The 10,916-nt window shown below is 37.7% G+C and overlaps 1 protein-coding gene across 10 annotated transcripts in view; it reads right to left on the bottom strand.

Annotated features, from left to right (window-relative positions):
* Positions 1-44: 44 nt before the first annotated feature.
* LOC124309274 (lysophosphatidylserine lipase ABHD12) overlaps positions 45-10,916 on the bottom strand; it is a 27,642-nt gene continuing 16,770 nt past the window's right edge. For all 10 annotated transcript variants that reach the window (XM_046772749.1, XM_046772752.1, XM_046772750.1 and 7 more), the window contains one exon: positions 45-696. The gene's annotated coding sequence lies outside the window, so the exon portion shown is untranslated. The remainder of the gene's footprint in view (positions 697-10,916) is intronic.

Here is a 10,916-nt window from a genome sequence, read left to right as displayed (position 1 = left end):
TTTCTCCAACTCCACCTCCTCCTTCACCACCACCTCCTCTCGTCATTTCTTTCTTCTTTTATTCAATTTCTTTACACCGCATACACGTACAATGTCATCGATAGTTTTCAGCATCTTTTTTTTTTTTCTTTTTTCCTTCTCTCACAATATCGTCGTTTTACACACGTACACCATCCCAACCCCTTTATCTCGTCTCTTACAACCCTTATTCCGAGGTGATTCTTTTTTATACAACAGTTTTTATCGAATTATTCTTCGAATCGTTGTTAATCGTTATTTGTTATACACTTACTAACGTCAACTTTGGTTCAATAACTTTCACATTGTTATGTTTACGGACGACACGCGTCATGTGACGGTATGTAATTTAATTCCAAAAAGCGATGTTAATTCTTCTCTCTCTCCCTCTCTCTCTCACACACACACGCACACGCACACATAAAACGAAGAAAAAGAGTCAGACACGGTCGGACCAAGAAAACACAACTACGACGACAAAGAAGCAGAAGACGATGATGATGGAAATTGACAGTTAATTTTTCCTTCAACGTTTAATTAATTGTTCATTTAATTCACTTTATTTCTGCCTCCGCTGCTCGATTTTCTTCTATTTTATTTTATTTAATTATCTTCTTCTTCTTGCTCCTCTTTCCTTCTTCACAATCCCCCCACTTTAGCGATCACTGGCTCAGTTTTCTGTAATTTGAAACAAACAAAACAAGATATTTACACTTTGATTATAATTTTATAACCATATTTGCGAAAAAAGGAAAAAAATTCTATTATCAAACGCATCACACAATTTCAATTCAGTGTTATAACACGTAATATGTATAATATATATATATATATAAATTATTTTTATAAAAAAAATAATTTAGTAAATAAAATTAAATAAAGTGACAAAAGAGGAGGGGAGAGGAGAGAAGAGGAAGAGACATAAGACAAAATACCCGCACAAAAAATAACGTTTCATTGTCAGACGCAGAGAATAATAAAAGATTCCGGAGTGTTATTATTCAAGAATAAACAACCGTGGCGTGTGTTTTTTTTTTTGGCGCGCATATTATTATATTATTATACATGTTATACGTATAATTGTATTTATGTTCGCTGAGATTTAGCCATCCGCAGCGTATGGCGGGGGAGCCTGCGATAAAAAAAAAAAAATGCGCAGAGAAAGAAATGGGAAAGGTAAAAAAAAAAAGAAAAAATGAAAAAAAAAAAACCATAGGGTGCGAAAAATATATTCATCGAAGATAGATAATGCGCATCGCGTCGTGGGAGACTTACGTAAGAATAATAATGGGAAAAAGAAGAAGGGAAATAGGAGGAAGAGCAGAATGTAATATAAATTGATATTAACGAAACGAGAGGTTTATTATAACGGGGAGGAGTTCAACTTCCGAAAGCCTGTAAAATACCGAATTATTTGGTGGCGAAACTCGAAGTAAAGAGAACAAACTTTGGAGAAACAACAAAGTTTCGTATGGTCGGAAAGCCGACGGCTCAATGTTACGAAATCCTAGATGACAAAATTTCAAGTCACGACGAAGAAAAGTTCCGATAGAACGGGAATTTGGAAAAATGAAGTATTTACTCGACGAGTGGGTGTAAAAAATGAGAAAATTCGAAAATCGGAAAATATCGAAAATTCGATACAAAAAACCATCAAAGTGGTGGAATTTTACCAAGGCAAAAATTTACGAAACTGAAAATCTTGGATCACTCGGAATATCGATGTTTCAGATTTTTCAATTTTCTCATTTTCGCACTTTCGTAACGTTTGACTTGTCGGAATTAAAAAAAAGTTCGGAACTTTGAACCTCGGTTTCGGACCAATCGAAACTTTGATGTTTCGTCAAAGTTTGACATCTTCACCTCAAATTTCGGCGCCGAATAATTCGAAATTTAGGTCTCTCGGAATTTTAACCATAGTAAGATAATTTTTTTGTGTTTTCTTTAACTCGATTGGTTTTTTCGTACATTTTTCTTTTTTTCTTTTCTTTCGTTCTTTCATCTTCATAACCATTGTCAAAATTATTTCTGTATCATCCGATACGACGCGTATTATTCATTGACATACGATAATTGTTATCCATCGCTGTGCGATTGCGGGAAACAAAAAGGATAATCAGGGACGAGAAAAAAAAGTCAACGAACATGTTACAATACAGGCGGTATATGTTTAAGAACACATTGTTCGGTGGTCAAATACAACTGCCGTCATCGTACGATATCGGTTTAAATACAATAATTATTATTGTTGTTATTGTTCGAAGTACAATGATAAGGGGACAAACTATACAATCGCGTACTCCGATATACTCGCTTTTAAGTCGGTCGAATGAATAGTTTTACGCTAGGTTAACTTCACCACAAAACGTTCGTCGTAGATTTTGCTTACGTTACGTTCTAACTTCCGTTTGCTGCGTATTTTCTTTCTTTCTTTCATTCTTTCTATATCTTTTTTCCCTCTATCTTTACGGATCTTCGATCGCGCGATATACGAAAAACCCTGGATATAATTTAAGGGGGAGGAACAAGAGTAACGATGAAAATATGAAAAAACAAAAAAAAGAAAAAGAAAAAAAAAAGAATCTCACATTTTCTCTCCACATCTCCATTCATCCATCCTGTAATACCTTGTAACAATATTTTATCAACTCGCGCCTCGGTTTACCTTATAAATTATACCGCAACGGTATGTTTTTCCATCAGATATTACAATCCCGTTTTTTACCGCAAGAAGATTGTTACATAGGAGTCAATACCGCGTGGAATAATAATAATAATAATAATACCAACAACAACAACAACAACAACAACAACAACAACAACGACGACGACGACGATAAACTAACTCTGCACTGAACTTGTTTACAGATAGTTCGTTATTTTGTTTATTTTTATTTTTATTTTTTTTTTTTATTTAAACAAACGACACGCGAAACGAATCGAACAAACAAGAGGAGATAAAAGGAGGGAAAAAGTTCCAAATACGATCGGATCCAACCCCGGCGAGGGTTGATCCTCGACTGATGGCTGCGGCGTGCGTTACGCGCTTTCAAAGTTCGATTCTGGGAGGAGGGGGAGGAGGAAGGTGCTCGATAAGCGAACGAAACGACAAAGACGCGGGAGCAGCGGAAATTACAATCAATGATTACAGACGTCGAGAATTAATTAACAAGGAAATTTTTTTTTTTTTTAACGGCACCGTAAAAACATTGTTCCTGACGACAAATGAAAAATTATCCTTCAAGTTTGAGCCCTTGATATCAATATTGAGGGGTGTATCGTTACAGCTATTGATTTTTCAACATTTACCGCACTTTTTTTACCCAAAATCCGTCAATTATCAATATAAAAAATTTTATCAATCCATATATTTGTAGGAAATTAAATTTCCTACAAAAAAAGCTCTCCAACTAAATTGACGTAGATCGATCCGTTTCCTTATAATCGTGCCTTAAACATTGATCTATTATTTACTTTTACTTTTGAAAAATAAAATCAAAACCGTCAACGGTTTATCAGAAGTTTATTGAGTTCGGATGGAATTCCGCCGTACTATATATGTATATATATATATATAATCTTTTTGCGGTTTTTCACCCGCTATTTTACCGGAACGTCGAACCGGAAACCTCTGATATGCGGTAGTCCCAGACCGTGGTAAAGAAATATCATCATCATCATATATATTTCATTCGGTTTTTCCTTCATATACATACACATACATGCATATAAGTATATATCAATTAGGCAACGGGAAGTAGTAGAAAAATCGTTATCGTTTACCCACGGCGTTATTATAATATTTATACATGTATACTTACGTTATAACAATGCCACGGGTAAACGATATGGATTTCTCTGCTACTTCCTGTTGCCTAATTGATGTACACTTATATGCATATATATGAAGAAAGAAACAAATAATACATATACATATGTGTTGCTATAACGCCACGGATGAACGAATAACGATTTTATCAAAACGTTTTTTAGTTCGTTGATTTTATTTTTATTTTTTTTTTTTTTTTTTTTTTTTACACTTTCGAATTAATTAGGCAAGAAGAAGCGTGTATGCCGTATATATATATATACACATACGACATACATATCGCAAGCTCGTAATTCGTCGATAAATTATATCGATGATCGTTTATAATTAAGAGGAATTTGATAGCACGCGTTCATCATCGGGTGCATTGTGAATTACATTATACGTACATCATACGATCGTCATGTAATTACCGAGAACCGTTTTTCATACACGTGTGACGTACGTACCTATACGCAAAAACATACATTCGCATGTGAGACAATTTGTGGGATACGTCATCGGTCGAATCGATTATTATTGTTGTTATTGTTATTATTATTGTATATTTCAGGCGTTCCAGGTTATCGACACGCGATGACGCGTGTGACCGAGGCTTGAATGTTTCGAGTATAGTAAAACAATAATTATATAACGGATATTCCGTTATACCTGTAAAAGGAATATTAATACACGTGCGTGGAAATAGTTTATTAATATTTTACACGATAGATTTGACCCGCTGCGTAACATAACGCGCGTATAAGTGTGTCAGAAACTAACACACACATACGCGTGCGTGCGCGTGTGTGTCACAGGCCTAATCGCGTTGAAAAATCAGATTAAAGACGATAAGTCGAGAGACTTGTTATTAGAAAATTAGTCAAGGCTGCGAACGCTGACGACAGCCGCGTGAATGATGGATGATTTATTTCGATGACACATCGATGATGTGCAGTAGGTTGTGATATATTTCATTTCAGTTTATTCGCTACTTTTGGATAAAAATACATTATTCCATATTTGGTTTATTACTCTATACACGTGGTAGGGTGTTTGGGAATAGAAAAAATTAGCGATTTTCCACCATTAAACACCCTGATAAGTTTCGTTTGGATCGAAAGAAAGATTCTGTGAAAATACGAGCGTTCCACTTTACATGATATATATATATATTTTTTTTTTTTTCAATTTATGAAAAATTGCGAATAAAATTTTTTTCCTTCATTTTCTCAACATCGATTCACGATTTTTTCATTGTTAATACAATCTCATAAAATGGTTATAATTCAACGTGAACTTTTGATCCAAGAGAATAAAGATTCCCGTTTGACGTATCGTTGTGTTGTGGATCGTGATCTCTGGGTCGAATACGAACGTCAGGAAAGAAACGATAATCGAAGAGCTGCAACGCGTTTCTTCGTAAAAATTTTGTAAAAAATTTAGCAAATAAAAAAAGTGAACAATGAAATGAACCCGATCCTCCACGTAACGTGGAACGCTATCATCTTTTTTAAAAAGTATAAACAAACTTTTTAGAAGGTGCCACCGGTCGAAAATACCAAATTATTTTAACCTGAAACACCCTAAAATAAATCTATACGTATCTGTGCGTGTGTGTGCGTGTGTATGTGTATATATATATATAATGTATGTAGATGAAAATACCACGCGACGATAGAAGCGAAATTTTATTGGCTTATTGATCGTCGATTGAGCGGACAATTTCTGAATGAATAACAATTTCTGATTGAATAACAATTAACGTTTTATTCGTCGCGCGCGGGTTTTGCGAGAACAATTATTACGTGCGCCGATCGAAATATACGTAAATCACGATTGTTGTTATTACTATTGTTGTCGTTGTTGTTGTCGTTGTTATTCTTATTACTACCAATATGCCTCGTTTCCTCGTTAACTGCGCGTGCGTGTAAAAAATGACGAATTTCTTTCGCATCGTTATGCATGTACAATGTACATGTATGTAACATATGTGCGTGCAACAACGATGGATAAAAATTTTCCACCAATTTTCAACTACGCCGTGTAACTCCACGTGGACTGTTGCCTGTGACGTAGGGTGTACGGTACGCATGCGTAAACATATGCATACATGTGTGTGTGTGCGTGTGTGCGTGTGTACGCATACCTACCACCTATTACCTACGTATTTATAATCTAATCGCGTTTTCAGTGACATTTTCAAACAACATGCGCGTACGTGAGCCGTGACATCACACACCAATATACGTACGCGATTGCATGAATTATAGTTTGAAAACACTAGCGGGAATCTAGAGAGAGACAGAGAGAGAGAGAGAGAGAGAGAGAAGTTTTTATTTAATAATAATAATCGATAAACAATTACGAAAATTGATGAAAAAAAAAAAAAATTTGCACGCACGTAAATACAAAGAATGTGTGAAATTTGTCAGCGTCATAGAATTATAGGTACGTATATGTTGTAGATCACACGTGCGACGAGATGTTAAATACGGAGGGTCGTATTACAAGCGGTAATAATAAATGAATTATCCATCCAATCGAGTTGTTGATCAAATGACATTCCGGGCGTTCTGAGAATCATTGGTTACAATTGTTACACATGTAGGTATTATTACAGGCACGAACGCGACTCATAACCAAGAGATCAAAGATCCCTGGACGGATCGCCAAGGCATATGTGGCTTCTTTGCCGTCCGTAACGTACTCCTCTTCTATCGTGGATGATGATTTAACCCTTTGAGTCATACCGGTATATAAGTATTCCTACCACCTATTTTATATAAATTTTTCATTTCTTTTTTTCCTATATCTAGACAACTTTGAAAACGCATTTCTTTGTCGTTTTTTTTTTTCGCGATTTCTGATATCGTACTAACAATGAAACAGGTTTACAATGCGATACAACGCAAATTATTAACGTTGGGAAGAAAATTATTGAAATAAATCGTGAAAATTGAAGTAATAATTCATTTCCGAGAATTTTATCCCCATCTAAACGTGTACACGTTTTACACAAATTACAAGTTTCTAGCCCCGCTATTAACGGATCTGAAATCAGATTTGAAAAATTTTAAATATCGAATCCAACATGGCGGGCAAAAATTTCAAATTCGATCTAATCTTACATATATATACACGCACGCACATAAGATAACCTTAAATTTTGTGGAAAATATTTTTTCAAGTTCCAGATGATAATAGATACCCCAAAATATGCTTAAGACTCTCTCCGAGAGGGACAAGTCTGAAGGAAAATATAACATGGCATGTCAGGCTAGAGATTGTTTTTTCATGTTTTTTTTTTCATATCCCTTTTTTATCTCGACAGGACAAACGAAACAAAAACTATCAGAGTATGCCAAACGCAACGATTACGTATCCTGTTACAAATTAACCTCATTAACAACATACGCTCTTGACTCTTTTAGAATTTCAAATCTAATTTCAACCATCCAGAGAATTGAGAACTCCAATCTACTCGAGGAAAAAAGAAAAAGAAAAAAAAAAAAAAAGAAAAGAAAATCATAACCTGCACGATAACAAATATCCGTTGTAATGAAATATGTATTTACAAAAACTTTTTATGAAATACCCTGTATATTGAATATGTTTTGAGAAATGGGCGGGAGAGGATGTTGTTATAGATAATAGTTATAATAATAATAAAAACTAATCAACACCTGCCAAAGGAAGGAAACGAAACGAAACGAAACGAAACGAAGATGCCCCCTCCGGCATAAATATACATTATACGTATAAATACGTGTATCCATGCACACAACGCGTAACTGCACGCGGTTACAACAAACTCGCCACAACGCCGCATCACCGCCGACCGCCCCGAGTGTGTGTGCGTATATTATACGCAGGTATGAGCCGTTTGCCTACGCATGCATGTATGTATGTATGCATGCATGCATGTACATACGTGCGTGTCCGCTCGCATGCGTAGCGAAAGAAAATGAAGTAAAGAGAGAAGCGTTCTCGACGATTGTGACGGTGATCGTAGGCGCGCGCGTGCAAAGAGAAAGAAAGAAAGAAAGAAAGAGGGAGAGAGAGATACGCACACGCGTACGTACATTCGTACACACAAGCACGCGTTTAATACGCGTCGTCGCATGTCGAGAGGATGTAGACGCGGGGTGAGCGACGAGGGCAACGGCTTCATTCACCACGTGCCCTAACACTACACGCTGCTACTGCTACTACTACTACTACTACTACTACTACTACTACTACTACTATTACTACCACTGCTACGAGGAGTGAGGAGCGACGCGGCCTGCGACGAGGTATATACGAGGCAGGCAAGGAAAACGGGCGCGGAGCGCGGCAGCGACGGAGAGACGAGAAAGAAAGAGAGAAGAGAAGAGAAGAGAAGAGGAGAGAAGAGAGAGAGAGAGAGAGACGCGACGTAGGGAAACCGGCGGGAAGTAAAACTATTGCGAGTAGAGGGTGGAGAGAGAGAGAGAGAGAGAGAGAGAGAGAAATAGGGGGGGGGGGCGCAACCAGTGGTGCACACGTAGCGTACCACGCCACTCCCCCCCCCCCCCCCTTCCTCCGTAGCGATCTTCTTTCCTCCTCTACACACTCGGCGGCCCGACTTCTCTCACCGCTGCTGCTGCTGCTGCTGCTGCTGCGCGTTCGAAGCGAGAAGAGCCGGCTCAATGAGAGCAATCCGAACGAACATGGAGAAGGAGAAGGATAAAGCGAGAAGGGAGGGGGGGGGGGGGTTAGGATACACGCCGAAGCAGCGCGACTACTCCAGAGGAGGACAAAAGTAGCGGGAACGAGAGACGCGGAGGGTCGATAATTTAAAACGGAGTTGCCGCTTCTCCGCGATACGCGATATATGTGTATATATATATATACATATATATATGTACACATCCATGCACACAAAACACACACACACACAGACACACACCTATTTAATACGGATGTAGGTATTACCAACGATACACCTTATTCCTCGTCTCTCGACGTGTACGCGCATATAGAGATGAAGATGATGACATGTGTGGACATACATGATATACATACACATACGTACACACACACACACACACACGCACGTATGTATGATACTCGCAGGTGTTTGGATTCGTGTAGTACTACGCGAGCGGATTATGCCTCTCTGTTTGTTGTATAAATATATTCGCGGTATGTATATTGCATACGTATGCACGTATGGTATAATACGTTGTGTTGTCGCATTGCACACATTGCATTCATATATATACATATACGTGCATCTTTCCTGTACGTATATACATGCGATAATGATGATAATACGCCCAAGGAGCGACGGTGACTGCTCTTTCTCGGTCGCTGCATTCGATCCTCCTCCTCCTCCTCCTACTTCGCTATACCACTACCACTACTACCACCAATACTACTCTTCGTGTATAAAACTATACCGCCGAGTGAAAATAATATCCAAACTCACGTGCCTCTCATACGTGTAATACGCATTGCGAGAAGATTGCGATTAAGAAGACGAAGGTGAAGAGCGTGCGTTATACGTACGCGTACACACACACACACACACACACGCGCATGTATATGTAACAAAGAGAATGAGGATGAGAATTAGCGAAAAGGAATCGCGTCTCGATGTTATTACACAAAACTGTCGTACAAATACATGCATACATTAAATGACACAACTACATACACCTATGTATACACGTGTGTGTGTGTGTGTGCGTGTGTGTCCGTATACGTTGTAACCACGCGTAAGAGCAGCCGCAATAAAGGTGACCTGCAGGTGTAGGTTTCGTCTCACGCCCAACATCGATACCGCCTGCAATGGGTTTTCAAGCCGAAACGTACGGTAATACACGTAGTAAATACCTACGTGTGCGTACAATAGGTTGTACATGCGTCGTACAAACACCGTAGATATGGTTCCCCCCGCCCCCCCCCTTTTTTTTTCTTTTCTTTATCATCTTTTAATTTTTTAATTCTTTTTATACACGCGCCGATGCACCGTAACAACGTGAGAGCAATCGAAACCATTGAACAGGTAGGTATGCGGTATTAATGTAAACGTCGTAAGTTTGTCCATATATACGAGTAGAGGTTATAATACTTATATGGTAAGAGTGGCAGTTTCATTACCGACGTAGTAAAGCATAGGCTGGCTGCTCGCCCGCTAAATCTCCATTCCAAAATTCCCCGGACTTTTCCTGACAATAATTTTATAATCTTCTCCCTAACCGGATCGGAAAAATTAATCAATTGGTTACAGCAAATTGATAAAAATATACGCATTTTCATTTTTTTTTTTTTTTTCGCCCCATCATTCAACCGATGCTCACAATCATTCGTAAGGCATTATATTTAAGAATATTCCATAGCTTGAAAAAAAATCTGTAAGTTAGACCTAATTTATCTAAATTCTTGAAAAATAATTTGTGGAACGTGTTTGTATGAACGGAAAGAAAAAATTAAATAAAAAAATACACAGTAAACGATTCCCTGTCTTTCAGCAGCAAACACCCCCGACATTTGCCCAACTATTTCAGATATTCAGAATTCCATGACAATATTTCCAGGGTTTCCAAAATTCCCTGGCCAAGTGTGGAAATCCTGAAAATATTATTGCCGCGGCAGCAATTTGCGCGGGAACAACGTTTATAAACCGAAACGACGATATAACAAACGATAATCCGCATCTCGCATGAGGAAGCTGAAGCTAGAGCAGCCAGAATTGGCAGCCAAAAGTGGTAAGCTTTTTTTTGGAAATAGGGAGATAAATAAAAAAAAAAAAGGTTCACTTTTATTCTCATAATTCTATTTTAAAGTATCTGAGATGATTTAAAAGATATTTTGAAAAATTTTCATCTTCACGCTTCATTACCCCGTTCGAATGAAGACATTAAAACGTTTGTCGCTGTCAATTATTGCTTGTTAATTTCAGCCTCGGGCGGCCTCTCACGCGCGCATATTTTCCACTAATTCCACTTCTGATAAACATTCATCGTAAATTCCAGAATCAAGTAAAACGGTAAAAATTGCCGAATCGCTATATGGAAGAAAAAAAAAAAAAAAAAGAAAAAGAAACAAAGAAAAAGAAAAA

The sequence above is a fragment of the Neodiprion virginianus genome, chromosome 7 (genome assembly GCF_021901495.1).
Source record: "Neodiprion virginianus isolate iyNeoVirg1 chromosome 7, iyNeoVirg1.1, whole genome shotgun sequence".
NCBI classification, from domain to species: Eukaryota; Metazoa; Arthropoda; class Insecta; order Hymenoptera; family Diprionidae; genus Neodiprion; species Neodiprion virginianus.
This window is presented reverse-complemented; position numbering and strand designations above follow the sequence as displayed.